This window comes from Euprymna scolopes, chromosome 19, assembly GCF_053919585.1.
Source record: "Euprymna scolopes isolate OS-2025 chromosome 19, ASM5391958v1, whole genome shotgun sequence".
Lineage (NCBI taxonomy): Eukaryota > Metazoa > Mollusca > Cephalopoda > Sepiida > Sepiolidae > Euprymna > Euprymna scolopes.
Window position 1 is genome coordinate 151,456,894 of NC_136500.1, and position 21,175 is coordinate 151,478,068.

Below are 21,175 nucleotides of genomic sequence, written 5' to 3' on the forward strand. Positions count from 1 at the left end.
TCTGCAGTGTTAAGACCTTTGACATGCCTCCTTGTGGCCACACACGGATACTGGTGCCTTGCAGCTTCAGGCTAAATGTCAGGGGATCTCAAAGTAGCAGAGGCCCTAGAGGTGCTATGCCATGGCCCATCAATGTGTGGACATGCCCTGACACACCACCAGCCCCTGCTCCGCTGCCTTGCGGGTCCCTTGGCGGGTGGGCTAGGGCTAGGAGAAGGAAAACTCTGACTTTAAAAAATCCCAATAGGTAGACAGACTGGCTATGAGGCGGTTAACAAATAAGCAAATTGTTTTCTTTTCTGGCTGTCCGTTACAACCCACTTTTCCTGATATCGTACGTCACCCCCACAAGTGCTGCGAAGCAAGGTTTGGGAGCCACAGTGTGTGGATTTCTTCCTGGCAAGTTAAGCAAATTCATATGCCAACGGCTTTTCCTTCTTTCCTCTGGTTTGATTTTCTTTCTCTTCTACTGCTTAACTTCCTCTTTTTCTCTCTTCTACGACAAGACCAGCGGCAACGGAACAAGGGCAAAGGGAGCACATTTTGGTGAAACTCAGAATTCCTAGTCTGAACCTGCACGCTGGCAGTGGACGCATGATAGTCGCTCTCTTTTGGAACTGTGACTATCTGGAGGTTCGGTCCTGCATCTACGACTGGGCAGGCCTATTGAGGACGACCGCTGCCCACCCTGAATAGGGAAGGCCCTAGAAAATGTGGGCTAAAAATCGGAGGTCACAACTGTACCTGACTGGAAAGCTGCATCCATTGGGACACCCTATTTTGCCGGTCGAAACCAGAAAAATTAAAAAAAACAAAACAAATCCACATATCTAACCTTTGGTGCATGGAACATAAGAACCCTGCTAGATCTCAATGACACGGACAGACCAGCATGACAAGCTGCCCTGGTCTCAAAGGAACTTGCCGTTCTTAAGGTGGACATTGCTGCACTAAGCAAGACCCGACTCTCAGAGGAAGGTAAGCTGGAAGAAAAGGGCTCAGGATACACTTTGTTTTGGAAGGGAATGGATAAAGATGAAAAAAGAATACATGGAGTTGGCTTTGCTATAAAGTCACAGATCGTGCATGATCATCAGCTCACACCAACAGCTGTAAATGAGAGACTTATGTGTCTTAGAGTCCCACTGCCTTCTAATAATTTTATTACTGTCATCTCTGTATATGCACCAACCCTAGACGTCGACAGTGAAGTGAAATGAGAATTTTACCAGCAGCTTGGCAAGCTTATAACCAGCACCCCACAACGCAACAAATTAATGCTGTTGGGTGACTTTAATACGAGAGTGTGGAAAGACCATAGACTCTGGAACTCTGTCATTGGGAAGCATGAACTTGGTAAATGCAACTCAAACGGCCGCCTGTTGTTAGGACTTTGCTCAGAATTTGAGCTATTCATTACCAACACTCAGTTCCAGCTCCCAAATATCCTCGATCTCAGCATTGGCACCTTCTAGAGTATGTCATTGTCCGTTAGAAAGATAAAAGGATATTCACATTATTAATCAGCACTAACACATGACTGTTCGATTGACCACCGTTTGGTCATCACATGTGCTAAATATACCACCAGAAAGAAGGCCAAATTTGAATTAAAATAGCAATCTCGGAAAAAAAAAACCTCTCAAAACTTCACCTAACAGAGGCAAAAACAAAATACAAACACACCATCGAACAATACCTTCATATAAACCCAATCAATTCTTGCGACCTGGAAGAAGAATTGCTGTATTTGCGATGACGACGGCATCCATACATTCCTATTGTGAATGTTTGTATAATTGTTACCATTTTTAATTTAATTATTTTTCTGTGTTCTTGCTTTTAAATTTAAAAAAAAAGTTATTTTTTTCAAGATTATATAAGAATTATATTACACTGAAAATTACATGCTTATATAAACAAGGAAAATATTAGAATCTTACAAATAAAAATTATGCAAAAATGTATTCTTAAAAATGAGGAAATATTTTTTGTAACTATAATTTTTTTGTGTAAAAAATATTAAATAAACAAATGGACAGTTAGTCAGGTGGCAAGAAGGTGAACCTTCTTCTTAAAAGTCATTATTTTTTTTATTTTCAAATATGTTTTCTGCTAATATGATACTTAAGTATCATATATGATAATCGTTGAAAAAAGTTATATAAAGGTGTAAAACACATATTTGGGAGGTGTGGCGGGGGGGGGGGGGGCTCTCGTACAGGTCCACCAAAAAAAACAAAAAAAAACGAAATTGAACTCATTTTAAAATGAGAAATTACTCGATAGATACCATCTCTACATTCGTTTATTGAAAAAATTTATTAAAAAAAGGGTACTTCTGTATTTATCGATCTGCAATTTCCACAAAATTACTTGGGTGTGCCCAGCAGATTATGGGATGAACCGGAAACGATTGGATGAGCCTTATTACAAAAAAACACAAATTGTTACAATCCTTCCCCCCATATTAAGAATGGCGACGACCACTGGAATTCATTAAGTAATACATTAAAACAGAATGTCTCAATATTCAGAAAATTATTCGTCAACTGTTTCCAGTTCTTCCCATCATCTTCTGGACACATCTGAATAACTTTGTAGAAATCGCAGGTTCACAAATGCAGAAGTACCAAAAATAAAGAAAAGTCCCCCCCACTCTAAAAAAACGCACCCTGCATAAAAAATATATTTTCCTCACCACAATTTTCTTTTAATCTTACATTAATATTTAAAATCTATAAATATAAAAGCGTAAATGTGTGTATGTATGTCCGCTTTTTGTGTATGTCCGCAAAAGGCTTTTTTCGCCGGCTTCTCGGTCAGCTCACTCCTTCTTAAAATTTTTTATATGCTGTCTAAATGATAATATCTACGAGTTATGAAAGGGGGTTGCATGTGTATTTAATTTGCCCGACTTTCACGTGCTATTTTTTCCAGATTTTTAGATCATCGCGTGTATCTTTCGCTTTTCAGTATAAAAAAGCGAAAGTGGATTCGAATCAGTGTCTCTGGAAAGCATGTCGGCTTTTCACCTTCATATCAGACAATTGCTTTCATGGACACTCCCCTAATAAACGGGGGATCTGGTTTTCCCCAAAGTTGGGTAAAAACAAACAAACTGGATTTTGACCTCATTAAAAAAACTGTCCCGCAGAAAATATAAACTGCGACCTCATTATTTGACCTCATTAAGTGCGGGCACCTGTCAATCTTCTTCCTACTTAAATAAATTCAAACGTCTTTCTTGCTGGTCGAGCAGTTAACATGCCATGTTTTTTTCACATTTTATTTTTCAACTTCGCCTCAGGGCTTCGGGTTCGATCCTACCTACCAACTAAAACTTTTCTTTAAAAAATCATAATAGGTAGACAGACTGGCTATGAGGCGGTTAACAAATAAGCAAATTGTTTTCTTTTCTGGCTGTCCGTTACAACCCCCTTTTCCTGATATCGTACGTCACCCCTACAAGTGCTGCGAAGCAAGGTTTGGGAGCCACAGTGTGTGGATTTCTTCCTGGCAAGTTAAACAAATTCATATGCCAACGGCTTTTCCTTCTTTCCTCTGGTTTGATTTTCTTTCTCTTCTACTGCTTAACTTCCTCTTTTTCTCTCTTCTACGACAAGACCAGCGGTAACGGAACGAGGGCAAAGGGAGTACGTTTTGGTGAAACTCGGAGTTCCTAGTCTGGACCTGCCCGTGTTTCTTTTTGATTTAAGAGCACGCACACCTCAAAACACCCGGGCAATGCCGGTTATCCCCACCAGTCAACAAATAAAGCAAAGAACTGGGTTGTGTATGTTTGCAAATATCATGTGCGTTGGCAGTCAATCAGTGTCGATTGAAAAGTGTTTTCTTTGAGTCACTCAACTTCCAGCATCCTTCTGCCATACTTCATCTGGCATTTGCAAAAGAGGTCTCAAGCACTTAGGATTGTGTTGAAAAATTCCATCACAAATTTTATAATGGCGCTGACATAATTCTTCAGGGAACAGATGAAATCAATGCAGTCAGCAAGCTGTTTGGTCAGTATGTAACCAAATCACCTAGCAGGGACATTTCTCCATGAAAGAAAATAATGACTACTATAGTAGTTCTGATTTTGAGAACGTGATGAAATGAGGAAAAAGGTGGCTGGTTAATTTTAATGCATCAAAAACTAAGCTTTTCACATTTTATCATAATAACTTTAACCCTAACCCTAACCCTAACCCTAACCCCATCACAACTCAATTGAAATGAATGGATCTCGTCTTGAGGAAGCTCCATGTCTTGCCAAGCTTCTGGTATTGAACTTCATTCCTGATCTGAAATGGAACACATACATCAAATCTGTTGCCAAGATCACTGGGAAAATAAAATTAATAAAAATTAATAAAATTCCAAACCGACTTCAAAACCTGGTAGGTGATGTCCTTTTCTCTTCCTTGCAACCTCTTTTCCACAGAAGCGATGTTGTGTCTGCTCTATCATTATTTTCATGGTAAGTGCTAAACTGAAATCCAATCTGTGGACCCCCTTTGCCAAACTTTCACAAAAAGTACTCGACTAGCTACAACCACTATATACGATTTCCTCCACTTTCTATCTGTGTTTAAATCTAAATGCAGATTCTATGAACGAAGCTTCTTTTCCAGAACTGCCCGTCTGTGGGACACTGTTCCGCTAACCTACTCCCCAGTTGAATACAACATGGTAATCTTCAAATCCAATGTAAACAAGTTCTTGTTGAGCCATCCCTATAAATAATCAAATTCTACCCAATTTGCACCATTAGTGATTATGATACTATCACCTTAAATTCATTAACACTTATCCTTGAGTGGCTTTCGGGCCTTGATAAGTGGTGACTCCCAAGTAAATAAAAAGTTTCTTTCAAAGACCTTCCCATTCGTGGAACACATTGTTACATGACTGCTTTCCTGCAGACTACAAGATGGTCGTCTTTAAGTCCAATGTCCACAAATATTTGTTGAGCCATCGTCTCAAGCTGTTAACTTTTATCGTTCCATTGGTTGTTTGCAATCGTATCGTATTGTTCATCATCCAGTTGCCAATCTCCTTCATCCTTACCACCGAGTGGCTTTTGGCCTTGTTAAGTGATGACTCATTAAGATGAAAATAGGACCCAACAGCTACTACATTTTCATCCCAGTTCTCTCCCTATTTACTTGTCCCCGCTGAGGGTACAGTTTGACAGAAGATCGGTTTTTAATGTGGAGCCCCCCCCCCAAAAAAAAAAAATTAAAATTGCATCAGTTTAGAAGTCTGCACCTGTGCCCGACAGGAAATTTTGAAATATTAATTTGCAGAAAATATTTTACAAAATAACATTTTAAACAATTTAGGTACAAGGCCATTCGAAAGTGTGGTAAAGTGGATGTCGTCAGTCAGGCTTTCTCACGATAACTAGAAAATGTCTATTCTACTCTTAACTTCAATCATCAATCACCATAATACCACATTTACTCCGAGGCTCATCCGACTTAAAATTTCCCAAATGGTAAAAAATATTTTTTTTGAAAAGAATTTAAATGTTTCTGACGAAGAGGGGAAGAATTATTACTTTCTGAATCAGAATTTGTTCATTTAATACTTATTGCTGGTAAGTTTTTTTTTTTTTTTTTTTTTTTACCCTTTTTTAGCTCTCATATCAAGTGGCTTTGTGTCTTGTCTGGAGCAATTGCCATAAAAAATGGAAAGAATTGTAGAATAAGGTAGAAAATAAATAATAAAAAAATTTAGTTAGTGAGATGCTCCCAACTCTTTCTAAATAATAGCCCACCACTGTTTTTCGGTTTGTTTTGAGCCGAAAACAAGCAAGCCAATCTCTAAGTGCGTATGTGGAGAGGAGGGGGGGTCTACATAGGAGAGAAAAGAAAAAAATTTATTCTTGTCGAAACGTCGAGCAGAAAATTTCCAATTGAATTTCTAAAATTAAAGGGAAGTAACTCCAGCATATCTTAGTTACTGTTGTTATGGACGCTTTTATCGTGAACATTGCGAAAATCGTGTTCAACAAAAGGATTCGATTTGTTATTTGTTCTATGAGTGACAGTTTTTTTATTTTTGCACTTCTGCAGTTTACAGGCCGTGCTATTTTTAAATATTGCATCAACAAAATTGGATCGACGAGTTGACAATCGCAAGAATCTGTGTTAAAAAAAAAACCCCATTTTACTTAATTCTGGCGAAAAATAACGTATGTTTTTTTTTATTTTTGCACTTCTGCAGTTTACAGACCGTGCTATTCTAAAAATAGGATTCTCAAGTTAATTTCAATTTTTACAGTACTTTTTTATTTATTATTTATTCATTTTATTAAGGTGTTTGGTGAAAGTATAGAATACTTAACAAAGCACCCCCCCCCTCGCATGTTAAGAATGTGTTTCTTAATTATAACGTTATTATTTCAGCATGGTCCGTTAACTGCGGAAGTACCTTTTCTTTTTTATTTTATGATATTTTGTGAATTTTAAAACTAGTGGGGAGGGACGTCCGACTTTGCCCGGTTGTAAACTACGCTTAAATATTATATTGTTATTTGTCCAGATTTAATATATATTATTGTAGAGTTGCGATTTCAAAAGTAAAAAAAACTATTTGATGTAAGATATTTTATCTCACTTGTTTGTTGCTCCATAAAAGTGACAAAATAAGACAGAATGCAACAAAGGCCTTAAAATTCAATACAAATTATATTAGTTTCTCGGTTGCAAAAAGGAATGCTCGTTTTGCCTCTGAAGAAGAGTTGTTAACAACTTCGAAAGGTTAATCTGTCTTCAAAGATATGAGTTTACAGCCGTTTGAAGAGGATTCTTATGATGCCTTCTGATGGAAAGATACAATTCTCGCCTTGAGACGATATTACAGAAGTTCATAATTAATGTTCATTAAAAGAAAGGTCCTTAATAACAAGACAGCAATTCAGACCTCAAAGAATCGGGGACCCTTATTTAATAATAATTGAGCCTAATTATTTAGGCTTAAAATAAAAATCTCAAAGAGACTTAGAGATGCACAATGTTCCTCATTCAGACAGTTTGAGTTCCATTCCTTTTTCATCGGCTGTGTCTGTGGAACTGAAAAAGAAAGGCATGCATGCAAAAAGCCCGCCAAGGTGAACCGCACCAGAGCAAATACAATCGACTAATCTGATTGGTCCAAAACAAATACAATGGGAGGCATGATGTAATTGTCAAATTTCTAAAATTGAGTGCAATCAGCCAAAATCGAAACCAAAACTCTAGCATTCAAAGCTGGTAACCTTACCACTGTACCAATGTGACACACATTTGAACTGATAAAAAATTAAAAAGTAAAAAACTAAACTAAGATGAATATATAAAATGTAGAATCATTTCTTTTCAATTTTGATCCATCTTTGACCCCTTAAAAACTATTTTAACCGGCTAAAGACCCATAAAAGAATGGTCCGTAAAAAAATCCAATCATTTGAGGCCCCTAGCACCGCTCTGTGACTTATAGTATCGAAAGAGATACAGTTTGAAAACATGAAGACAGACAGACAGACATATAACCTTTTATATATTAGATTAAGGTAGTTTTTTTTGGGCTACTTTTGTTAATTTTTTTTTTTTTTTTTGATAAATCTGATTAATTATGTTTCCAGGCAACTTTTAGTTTGCTCTGTCGGTCAAGTCCGTGCCAATGTCGTAGAAATCTGGGGGAAAAGATGCATGAGTATCGCCAGTTTTACGCCAATATTAAAAATTGCTTATAAAAAGAAAACAAATAAAATGGCGCAAAAAATTATTGTGGACTTACATATTAGGTTTAACAAAAATAATACATGAAAAATTATCCAAATTCATCAAGTATTTTGGTTAATAAGAAAAAACAAATTTTAACAGTAACATGTCTCATCTGTCATTTTCTGCTTGCATTAAGGTCAACACCCAAGGGGATCATCATAATAATATCGGCTAGAAATCGTTTACAAATCAAATTTTAATTTATTTTATAAAAATAAAAACACTGTATGAATTTGTATAAATTTTGGTGTATAGTTTTTTTATCTAACAGGTAAGTACGTAATAAATTTTTTGTGTGGTACTCTTGCAGAATTTGACCAGGATCCTCAGGATTTTCTGTCACTTATGGCTTGGGCTCGACTGGCAATCACCGGATTAAGCTGAGCATTATTCAAATGTTGAAACGCTAAATCAACATTTTTTGTTTATTTTTTTTTTGTATAAAAAATGTAATTTTTTATTATTTATTTGGGTAATGGGGGCGGTGTTTTTTCTGTTTATTTTTTTAATATTTCTTGACAAAAAATAATTTGTAAATTTTCTTGGAAAAAAATTTTCTGTACTTTCACCTAACAATTTATGGTTTTCATAAAAATTATTCACCTTTTCTTATAAAAAAAAGCAAATTCTGTTTATAACAAAAAAGTTTACTGCCAATTTTCTTTGAAAAAAAAAACTGTACTTTCACCTAACAATTTATGGTTTTCATAAAAATTATTCACCTTTTCTTATAAAAAAAAACAACTTCTGTTTATAACAAAAAAGTTTACTGCCAATTTTCTTTGAAAAAAAAAACCCTGTACTTTCACCTAACAATTTATGGTTTTCATAAAAATTATTCACCTTTTCTTATAAAAAAAAAGCAAATCCTGTTTATAACAAAAAAGTTTACTGCCAATTTTCTTTGAAAAAAAAAAAACTGTACTTTCACCTAACAATTTAAGGATGGAGTTGTGGACTGCACCCTTAGGACTAAATCAGCGCAAATCTTGTGCATCTTCAGTTCCTCATGAATAATTGTGTGTACAGTTCCCCACACTGACATCAAACTGTTCACTTATTGTTTCTATTGACACATGACAGTTCTTATCCATGAAACTCTTTATTTGGCCAATCAATTCTGGTGTTCTGACTTCCTTACTCCTCCCACACCTCTCATCATCCCTCACAGACCCCCTGTCTTCCTTGAATTTCTTTGTCTTATACCACTTTAAAACTTATACTTGATTCATGCAAGATGCTCTAAAGGTAACCTAAGTATTCCACACGTTTCTGCGGGATTTTATCCAAGTTTCAAACAGAATTTTATTGCATATCGTTCTTCTGAAGTGTCCTTATGTCCAGATTGCATTTTTGAAATTCACCAGCTGTGATGACAATCAGGCTTTAGTAGCGTGTATTCCTTCATTTGAACGTGAAATCATAAAAAATTGGTCAGTCATCTCATGAGATGTACAGCAATAACAGTGAATTTTGAAGAGTCGACGACAATTTTAAATGCACGTACACGGTGCAACAATAAAGTTGTCGCCCTAAAGAAAACAACACTACAACTTTATTTTAAAATTTTTATTGAAAAAATAAATTCAGGTCATTTGATTATGTAGTAGAGCTGACTTCTATTCAATGTAGCCACATTCAGCCTCAATCACCGGAACTGAGAGCATGCCTTTTCCACAAGTACTGGCGAGAGTCTGGCGAATACTCAGCAGATCGTGGCAATTAGGCTGGCTTTGGTGTTGTGGGAGGTCATGTTGGTGATGTTCTCGACATATGACCAAACAAAGTAGTCCAGCGGGTTCAGGTCGGGGGAGGAGGGAGGGCCAATGAGAGAAGGGTACAAAGTTGTAGCACGCCTTCTGAAGCCCAGTATGGGTCTCTTTTGATTTGTGGGATGGTGTTGAGTCCTGCTGCCACACCCAGGGTCTGCCAGCAGCCACCTGATTGTACCAGGGGATCACCCAGGTACATTATACTGTTGACTTTCAAGCCGACTTCGAAGATGTGAGGTGGCATGATGTGACCCTCACATGAAACCACACCAAAGACCATAATGGTGGCTGAAAACTTTGTTTTCATCACTCTGGACAAGTCCCTGTTATTTATGGCAATCCAGCGATGCATTTTGAGAGTGCTGGCAATGGTCCTGTTGTCATAACTTGGATTGATAAAGAGCATGAGTTGTACAGTGGCGCATCTCCGGTCTCACTCATTTAACATTGTATCGCTTTCAGACATGATAGAAGGCTCCTATCCCTCTCGGAGTTTGTATACAAACAACTGGCAACCTAGTAGATGGTCTGCAACAAAAAAAAAAACAAAACAAAAAAAAAAACAAAAAAAAAACGGTTTTCATCAAATGGAAATAGAATTGTTGTCTTTTCTACTGTGACAATTTTATTGTCCCACCCTGTACAAAATGTCTGGAAACTTATTGAAGGCATTTTGTTGTCCACAATACATTGTAGTCTACATTGCACTGTAGAGAACCTACTGTTAGTTTTATGTAATTATTTTTCACATATGATGGCTTGAATTAAAGTTTAAAAGACAAAAGTCAAGTATCATGCTTCAATTGTGCTACAAACAGAAACATTTTGAACGCTCCTCTGTCATATCAACCTACTGTTGATTTTATGTTGAGCCTTTCAGCTTGTGTAGTAATAAAACTTCTCAAATGCACTTGTGATATTATGTGATGTGACCTGTGATGCTTTTAAATCTGCTGAAACAATGTTTCATGGTAAACAGCTGATTATCCCTGAAAATGTGGGGCTATTGTGAATTCGAGAAAGCAACTTGATTCAGCGATTGCTGGAGATTAAATGATTTACTGACAAAATAATTTTCCAATGAAGGACTAAAAAATTTAATTATTTTTTATATATTTTTCAAAGTTAAAGAGATTCTAAGACTCTAATTTTCTTATCAGTTTGTTTTTGCTGGGGATGGGGAATTCTACCGGATGCCAAACATTCTCCCATTAGTTTAGTTACTCCAACCGAAAGATATTTTCAAGATTCTAACCGTCCCTTTAAGTGCTATTGTTTGTATTTCTTTTGCACTTGGTTCACCGGGTATATTCGCCAGATAGCTTTTGGAGGAATTCTTTTTCATTATCCCGGTTGCTCCTATAATGACTTGTATGATTGATACTTTCTTTTCATGCTGTACATAAGTATGTGTGTGTGTGTGTATGTGTGGTGTGGTGTGTGTGTGTGTGTGTGTATATATATATATATATATATATATATATATATATATATATATATATATACTATCTGGTTGCCCAGCGTTGCCCAGTCATGCAATATGCTTTTCTTTTTTTTTTTTATACATAGGCATAACCACATTATCAAGGCCCAGAGGCCACTCAAGGATAAGGGTTAAAGAGTGTACAGTAGAAATTGGACAATATAGTAATCATTAGTAATGAAAATTTGGTAAATTTGATAACTTATATGGAACGGCTCATCAAGAACTTATTTACTTTAGACTTGAACACAACCATATTGTAGTCAGCCGGAAAGCAGGAAAATGGAAGACATTTTACTTTCTTAAGATTCCAGTTTCTTCTCATGTCGTACATAAGTCTGTGTGTGGTGTGTGTGTGTGTGTGTGTGTGTGTGTGTGTATATATATATATATATATATAGTCACCGGCGACTAAACTAGTTCCCCCACCAGACTTGTTTGGTGAGGAGGGCGGCTAGTCTCCCTGAAGGATTAAAAACAAGACCTTCCAAAGGGCGAATGAACTCTTTTTCTGGGTCAACGTCCAACTAGCACCGTGTATATTTGTGTGTGTGTATATGTGTATTGGGGTGGAGAGGGCTCCCGTAAGCCGTGGTGAAGGCAACCTTTCTAGGAGAAGCAAATCTCTGATTTAAAAAACCATAAAGCGGAAGACCAGTACCCACATTAAGCTGGTCTGCAGTTTGATTTGTTGCTGGCTATCTTGCTCTTGCTTGTTGCTGGATCTCAACATTTTGAACCGAGAGAGAGACTTAGCTGTCGTACAAAGCTAAGACTTTGTAACATCATCTTTGTATAGATACCCCCTCAGGCATTTGGGCTCATGGATTTTAAATGTCTGAGGGAGTGGCACTCGTCTGACAGGACGCTGCAATCATCATCATATATATATATATACTATCTGGTTGCCCAACGTTGCCCAGTCATGCAATATGCTCAAACATGATATTTTAATTTATGCAGATTGCATATATATTATTATAGAATTAATCCTTTATTAAATATTATATATTATGAGGGATAATTTGCCCAATGGACTAATTCGCAAAAAAAAAAAAAATTTAAAAAAAATAATAATGTCATTCATTAAATTCCATCTGTGTTTGCTTACAATATCATGCCAGCTGAAATTTGGGCTTGACAATGAATGCCCTGGAAAAGTCAATTCTGATGTTTAGTTTTTAAAAAATGCAAACAAAGAAATGATTTGCGGCGATTTTAAATGGTACCTCTTCTTTTATTATAAATATTGTGTCTGTATCAATAACAACACGAACGCAGAAAGTAAAGGTAAAACAAATATATTAAGACGAAAAAATAATACATATTTACAAAGGTGCAGTTGGACTGCAGTTGGAAGATTGTCCGGCAGAGGGCGTGTTAAAGTCTTTCATGGAGCAACCGGCATATGTGTCTTGCCTATCCGGCGTTCGAACACAGCTCCCCGGTCTTGCTGACTTGATACCTTTATCTATATCTTGTTCACCCACGTATGTTAATTAGTGTGTGTCTCCACAACAATAAATTGAATTCATTAATAAGAAAAAATTAAAATAAAATGATGAGGTACACCTGACTTCAACAACGGATCATTCGATCTGTAATCGAATGATCTACTACTGAACTATATCTCCGGATAACAATAAATTTGTTTTTTGTTTTTTTTAAAGAAGAAATGATTTGTTGAGATTTTATTATTTCACTTTGCCGGTGTAACGAAAAACATTTCCCTGTAGAAATTCTTCTTTTTTTATTTTTAAGAGAGCCAGACTATTTTTAAGATGGGATTTTTTTGATTTTCGAAAATAATTTGTTGATATTTTTTTCTTTCTACTGTTGCCGACTGAGATTTAAAAGAAAAAACTCACTAGATCAGAGAATAAATCTCCAGAGAATCTCTAGATTTTTTTACTTTTACGGCCTAAAATTTTCAAAAACCACTAATTCGAAACAAAAAAATCTCCAGAAAATCACTGGATTTTTAACTTTTGTCGTCTGAAAAAAAAAACACCACTAATTCGAAACAAAAAAAATCCCCTAAAAGAATAACAGTATATTTTAATTACCTAACCTACATGAAAATATTATGAATATACAAAATATTCCATGTTTTCTCACTATATATTTTTAGAATTATATTGAAGCGGTTGGCTCCCCAGAAAGTTTCCAAATTTTATCAGTGAGTTTTATATGTTTTTGAAGAGTGTATATTTTGTTTTGCGAGAAACAAATCATAAAATCAAACAGTGTTTAATACAATGAAATTAAAGTGAAATATATTACAAATTAAACATCACAATAATGGCGTACCTAAATATTTAATGTTGCCAAATAAATTCTCCTCAAATATCAGAAAAATTAATATTTGCAAAATAAAAATTAAAAACGAAATCTCCAAAATGCAAGCACTACATTTATACGTGAATTATTTGATAGATTTTAGAGCCATTCTGAAGGGGAGTGGGGTAGCTAAAAATGAAACAAATGTATAAATGGGAAAAATAGCACAAGATGAAAATCTTTGAGAACATTTATAAAGGGAAAACATTAAGTAGTTTGCCAATTTAAAAAATAAATTATATCTATATTTAAACGTAGATAAAGACGCTTAGCTATTCCCCTTCAAAAAATTAGATCTTTCTTTCTTGGGCGATTACGTGTGAATATTCTGAAAAAATATTTTAGAATTTAAAGTGGGGAATCATTTTTTTATAAATATGTTTATTAAAATGATCCTCATTTCTAGGACATTCTAACTTTTTGGGAGAGATAACTAATCTTTAATGCCAATCTAATCCTAAGTCTGACTAGCAATGCCCTAAAACCATATGAAATCACCTTAAAAAGTAAAATATGCAGAATTTATCTCCCACAGCAAAAAATGTTTAATAGTCTTGAATCCTAACGCGGTAAAAGGCCTCGGAAATAAAGATGTTACTTTACATTAAATTGGGCAGCACTTTTTCTGGCCGCCACCATTCACAATCGAGTATATTTTTGTCTGCACCGAATATTTTAAAAATGAAAAAAATTACGATTTTAATATTTGCCAATTTTACAATACCTTTTTATTTTCGGTTTATGTGTGTTATTTTTTACTTTTCTAAATAAAATTAACAAAAGTTAATAAAAGTTACAGCATAGTAACTATACTTTTTCTTTTCTGTCCTTGGTCAATGAAGGAAAAATCTTTTAAGATTGAGGATTAAAAAAAAGTTGCCCCAATCTCGAATGCCTCTTTTTGCAAGTATGTCAGAATTTATCTTGCTTCCAGATAAATTCGACGCTAAAGTAACTAAGCTGAAAAAAAAACATGAAACAAAAGAGGGGGAGGGGGTAAAAATGAAATCTAAAGGTCTTGATTTGAAACGAAGAAGGAACTTTATTTACAATAAGTTGCAAATTTTTCCCTTTGCGGGCATTAAACTTAAACGCCAAGGTAGCATATGAAAAAAGTAACATGTAATGAAAAAATAACAACACTGCTGGTTCTTATAAAGAAGTTGTGTGTATCCATTAACGAATACAACAAGAATATACAAAATAGTAGTATCTCCTAATCACACTCGCATATGAAATTAATTTTAGGAGCGTACTCACAATTGAAAGCCTGTCAGGCACGCGCCTTTTTCTTTTTTTTTGTTTAAAGTTCTTGTAGAATTTTCCTTCCCTCCATGTTGCATGAAAACCGTAGACACACATGTATTACAGGAGCAAGACCTCGTCGCTTATCCAGATAGAAAATTCCATAATACCTTGTCATGTAAAAAGGTATTTTCTTTAAATTCCACTCCTTGTAAAAGAAATACGTGCAGAACCGTAGTCACGTAAATAGTTTCTAGAAGTCTGTCTCATCACAGCCGGGTATTAATTTCTTGCCGGGTTTACTTCTTTGAAGGAGGGCTCGTCAAAAATTCCATTTTCGGCGCTGGGCAATGAACAACACGTTCACTCTCCTCGTCAGCAGAATTTCAAAAAAGACCAAAATACGCGCTGAGCTCGTGACGTCATTACAGAGCTAGCATTTCCCTTTTCTCCAAATTAAAGGGAGTTTCGTACAAACCAAAAATATACGAAACTAAAAATCATAATGGATACAAAACACAAAAAAATCATATATGAGAACCAGATAAACAATAATAAATGTAAACAGGGGGGGATTTTTTTTTTTTTTTTTTTTTTATTACATTTTCACCCCAAACAAGGCACATTGCCACTTTAATGTAGGGGGCTACTATCAGGGGAAACATCTACTGGGGTACTATGTAGGGATTAGGGCAGCGAGATGTTGGTTCACGTTGCACTTGAACTTATGCATGTCAGTACAGTTGGGGAAGCAGTGACCTGGAATGGAATTCCAAAGTCTAGCAGTTCTGGGGAAGAAACTACTGGAGTAGAAAGATCTTTTACATCTAGGGATCTCTACAGTGTGGGGGTGGGATTTTGCAGCTTGTCGGGTCTGTCGAGGGTGTTCACGTCGTGGGGGCACAAGTGCTTGCAGTTCTTCAGAGCATTCACCATTATAATACTTGTAGAACAGGCAGAGGGATAAAAGATTCCAACAAGTAACAGGGTTTTCACTATATTAAAAACTGACCTTATGTCTAACTTTGCCATCATAGGAAGGCAAGTAATTTTTTTCCACATGTGAAAAACTTTGTTTCTGTTTTTAATGTTTGCTTAAAAATAAATGAAATAAACTTTGGTGAAGGTTTAACATATGCTACGTCTTAAAAAAGTTGGTTCACGCTGACAATTAAATGTAATAATAAACGTTGCAAAGTTAGTAAAAATAATTAAAATCATGAATGTTAGCTCTTTGTTAAAGTGTAGAATGGTTAACAGTCGATAAATTGTAAACAATAACAGAAATTAACAAATACCTTATACCAAACGCAGTAAAATTCAAGAATCTTTTATACATTTTATTTCATTTCTTTTAGTTGTCTTTACAACAAATAACTGGTTGTTTGTCCCTTAACCGTCATTCTTGAAAAACTTTATGAAAAAAATCTATGACTACCACACTAACTCTAAATTTGAGAGTGCAACTCGAACTTAGGGTTAGTGGTAGAATGAGTTATTTGTTTATAACTTTTCAAAAATTTAGTATCCCCACCCGTTAAGCAATAAGTGACCATTTGTTTATCTTTTTTAATTTAGTGTGTAAAAACCACTTTGGACAACATATTTTGAAATTAGAAAAAACTTAGTTTCAGCATATTAAAAGTATACGTGTCTGCAGATAATTAAATTCTACTGCGTTTGGTATAAGATTGATAAATTTTCAGATAAGGTCCACCTCCACAACTTTCTTTTATATGACGACTTTTCTACGTTTTCGACTATGCTGAATACGAAAATCGCATTGAGATTTTTCAGAAATAAGTAGTTATCGAGATATAAAAAAGTTGTATTATGCATTGTAATCTTTGGCGGCCATCTTTTTTACCCCAAAGAATACAAAGCATAATACAAATTTTTATATCTTGAAAACTAATTATTTCTGCGAAAACCTATAAAAGATGCCATTTAAAAGAAAATTGTGGAGGTGGACCTAATCTAAAAAATACCATAAGTTATTTTGTTGTTGCCTTTTTTTCGACTGTTAACTTTTCTACATTTTTACTAAGTGAATAAATACTTTTAAATTGAGGGGAGTGCTAAATCGTATCTTAATCAATAGTGGCTGAACTCCCCCCCCCCCTAAAGTGTGCTTGGAAAAACCGATTTTATAGCGAGTTTAAAACAAACAAAAAAAAAAAATGGTGAAAAGTAAACAAATAATCGATAAATAATTTTGCAAATGTGTAGTTTAGCGGCGTAAAATTATTTGACAGACAAAAAATTATAAAAATTATTTATTTTCATATAAAATATATTATTAGATCCTAAGACCGAAATAAAACCAGAAAAATATTCATTTTTATTATTTTTTCATCATTTTTATTAGACTAAATGTATGATATTCAAGGTCGCTGTCTGTATGGCTTTCAGAATTTGTCCTTTCTAAGATTTGACAGATTGACCTTTTTAAGGCCAAATTTAGCCTTTTTTACGATCTTAAATGAACCCTTTTTTGGGGCCGCCATATATATATATATATTAGGCACCGCCAAAACTGGGGGGGGGGGGCAGGTCAGTACTTTTTGACGGACCGTCTTTTTAAAAATCTACCAAAAATCAGGTAAGTATCCGATCAATACGAAATTTTCAGCGATTATTAGGAGAAGAATGAACTTTATAACAGTGTACTTATCTTTCATAAACGATATTTATATATATATATTTTTTTGCTTACAAAACCCCCCTTGTTTTGAAGTGGGAACAAATATGCTTAAAATAATCATCTGAAACTGAACACAAGATATTGTGTTGTTGTAAGGGACAGAATTATAGATTAAAAAAAAAATTGTTTGCATACCTTATTTTGACGTTTGAATATCAGAACTTCGATTGTGTTTAATTATCCCGCTTTTGAGTTTTGAAGTGTGAAATTCGGTGAATATGTTAAGTAAAATAATTAAATTAAGTTAAGCAAAACAAAAAAAAATTTTTTTTTAATATTTATACGAAAAAAGCCATTTTAAAATTTTTGATAAATAAATTAACAATTTTTTTTAGCGAGCCGAATAATGCATGACCATTATTAAACAGGGCATGCTTTGAATAATCGATGCAAAAAAAAATTCGATAAATATTGTGCCCTTTGTGTTAAAAATAGCATCATTTTTTTCGATCCCGTTTGAAAACGTTTGCCGCCTTTCGACTACGGTGGACCAAACGCGCTGAAATAATTTTTTTTATTCTGCTTTAAATTGTCCCCCCCCCCCGCCATTTTGGGGAGCCTGGCCCCCACACACATACACATTAAAAACCAAACTCATACAAATGGTCACCCATCTGGTACTGGCCAGCCTCAGCTTAATAATACATTGAAATTTTCGTCACTGAAAAATAAGTTTTTTTGGCCTGTTTGGTCTTCCATAGTTTTCGTATCAAACGCAAACGTAAACAGTGTCGCTCTAGACTCTAGATCGACGCGAAATATCTGGTTACCTATAAAAATAAGTGGAATTATTTGAAATTCAGGTACTTATATTATAATATTTTTGCATATTCTCTTAGAAAATCATCCTACATCTTAGTTAGACAATAAATAAATAAATTAATTATTTCAAAAACCTTTTGTTTTTTAAAATATTTAAGTACGTTTTTTGTGCAAGACAAAAAATGTCAATTGTTAACTTTTTGGGAAAATTTAACATTTAAAATTTAATTCAAAATAGTAGAAAAAGTTTTACATCATTCTGTTTTCTATATGATAAAATTCAGGGTTTTATCTTTCTGGAAAAAAAAAGTTACTCAGAAATAATGGATTTTGATAAATGTAATTTCGTTTTAAAAAACAACAACAACTTGATTTTGCGGCCATTTTTGGCGGTGCCTAATATATATATATATATATATATATATATATATACATATACATATATATATATATATATATATATATATATATATATATATATATATATACATATATATATATATGTGTATATATTGTAATGAAAGAGCGTACAAAAGGCCAAATTTGGCCTTAAACAGGCCAGTCTATCAAACCTTAGAAAGACCAAATTTTAAACGGCCTTGAAATGTCGTATACTTAGTCAAATAAAAAAATGATGAAAAAATAATAAAAATTAATATTTTTCTGGTTTTATTTCAGCGTTTGGGTCTAATAATGTTTTATATAAAATAAATATTATTTATAATTTTTTGTTTGTCAAATAATTTACGCTGTTAAACTACACATTTACCAATAGTTGTTACGAAAGTCAATAAATGCTACTGTTCTGAATGAGTTTAGTTTATGTTTTAAAGTATTTTCAAGCGCTTTTCTTTATTTTTTTACATCTAAATTGTGTCAAATATCTCCAGATTTTCTTAAAAAAAAAAAACCCGATAGCCGCTAGATCAAAATTTTATCCGCTAGATTGCAAACGGAATCTCCAGATCTAGCAGGAAAACCACTAAATTGGCAACACTTATTATTTACCTTTGTCGGTATAACGTAAAATATTACCCTGTAAAAATTCTTCTTTTTTTATCTATACAAGAGAAAAAGTATTTAAGACTGAATTTTTTCGATTTTCAATATTTACCGGATGAATTTCTGTAAAAAAAAAACATATCTAAGAACACTGTCAGACATATAAATTAGATTTATGTAAAATTTTCAAAAAATAGGCTCATTTCGGAACCTATGAAGCCGGGACTCTCTTTTTCTCTGTCTGTCTGTCTGTCTGTCTGTCTGTCTCTCTCTCTCTCTCACCCCCCCCCACACACAGTGACTTTTATATATTAGTAGAGATAGAGATAAAAATTCAGTAAATTTAGGTTTTTATTATTTTTTATGTATTTCTATTTTTTTCCATTTTATTGTTTTGTAAATTCGCTTGCGTCTGTTACATTGCTCGACTTAATCCGATGACTGCCGGTTGAGCCCTAACCATAATTGATGGAAAATCCCAAAGATTCAGGTCACTGCAAGAGTACCTTTTGTTTAATTTCAACTTTTTAATATTGGAGTAAAACTATATAAGCACCACGGTTTGATTTTGTTGGTTTCTTTTTTTTTTTTTTTTTTCATTTTTTTTGTGACTTGTGACTTTTTGATTCTTTTGTGGCCTTTTCATTTTTTTCCTCACTCGTGAAATTTATGAGTGACTTAAAAAAAAATTGCTACTTTTTCATTTTTGTGAATTTTTAAATACTTTTTTTTTTTTTTACATGGGGGTCACCACTTATTAAGGCCTAGGAGTCACTCGGGGATAAGGGTTATTGTGTGTACACTAATCAGTGGGATAGTATCGTAGTAATAGTTAGTATTGGGGATTTGATAGGTGTCATTACTTAAGAGGGCGGTTCACCAGGAATTTGTTTGTGTTGGACTTGAAGACATCCAAGTTGAATTCGGGGTGGAAACAGGCAAGCGACAGAGAGTTCCACAGGCGTGCAGTACTAAGAAAGAAGCTTTGTTCATGGAATCTACGTTTTGATTTAGGCACGGATAAAGAGTGGGGAAAATTATTGGCAGTAGTTTCAGCTAGTCGGGTGTTTTTCGTGAAAGATTGGCGGGGGCGGGACCAGAGAATGGAGCTCAGACGAGCACTTGCCATGGAAATAATGATAAAACAGAGACAGACTCGCAACGTCTCTTTTGTGGTAGAGAGGTTGCAGAGAAGAGAAAAGGGCACCCTCCACCAAGCCACAAAGTCTATTTTGTACTCTGTCAAGGCAGGATAGACTGTTTTTAGCAGCTCCAGCCCAGATGTGGCAGCAGTATTCCATCCTTGGAGGTACTTGGCTTTTATACAGATAGAGAATTGCATCATTAATGAGATATCTTCTGGAGCGGTAGAAGGATCCCATCATTTTCCCAGCGACCTTGGCCACAGACTTGATGTATGTGTTCCATTTCAGATCAAGAGTAAAGGTCAAACCCAGAAGCTTATCAAAACATGGGGCCTCCCCTAGACGAGAACCATTCATTTCAATCGATGTCAGATGGGGATCAGAGCGTTTATGATGTAATGATAGGAGTTTGGTCTTAGATGCATTAAAGGTAACCAGCCACCTCTTCCCCCACTGAACCACACGCTCAAGATCTGAGGAGAGAGAATCAGAGAGATCGTTGCCATTTACGGCCTTTGATGTGTTGCCATAAATAGTCGTGTCATCAGCATAGATGTCAACGAATGATTTAAGTATGTGTTTTGGGAGATCATTGATGTTGATCAAGAAGAGAGTTGGGTCCAGGATGGACCCCTGAGGGACCACAGCATTAATACTGTGGGCCTCTGATTTTTTGTGACGTTTTGATTTTTTTTCAACTTTCTGACGTTTTGTGACGTTTTGAATTTCTTTGTGACTTTTTTTTTTGCTTGTGACTTCTTATTTATTTTTTTTTTGGTTAATTTTATTTTTTAAAACATATTTTGTGACGATTTGATTTTTTGTGAGCTTTAAATTTTTTTGTAACCTTTGGACGTTTTGTGACCTTTTGATTTTCTTTGTGACTTTTTGATTTTTTAGTTTGTGACTTTTTAGTTATTTGCTTTTTTTTGGTTAATTTTATTTTT

General features: G+C 34.7%; 1 protein-coding gene across 2 annotated transcripts in view; it reads left to right on the forward strand.

Annotated features, from left to right (window-relative positions):
* The first annotated feature begins 5,969 nt into the window (after window positions 1-5,969).
* The window catches only part of LOC145240063 (WD repeat-containing protein 93-like), a 127,892-nt gene continuing 112,686 nt past the window's right edge, over window positions 5,970-21,175 (forward strand). For both annotated transcript variants that reach the window (XM_080103686.1, XM_080103687.1), the window contains exon 1: window positions 5,970-6,202. The gene's annotated coding sequence lies outside the window, so the exon portion shown is untranslated. The remainder of the gene's footprint in view (window positions 6,203-21,175) is intronic.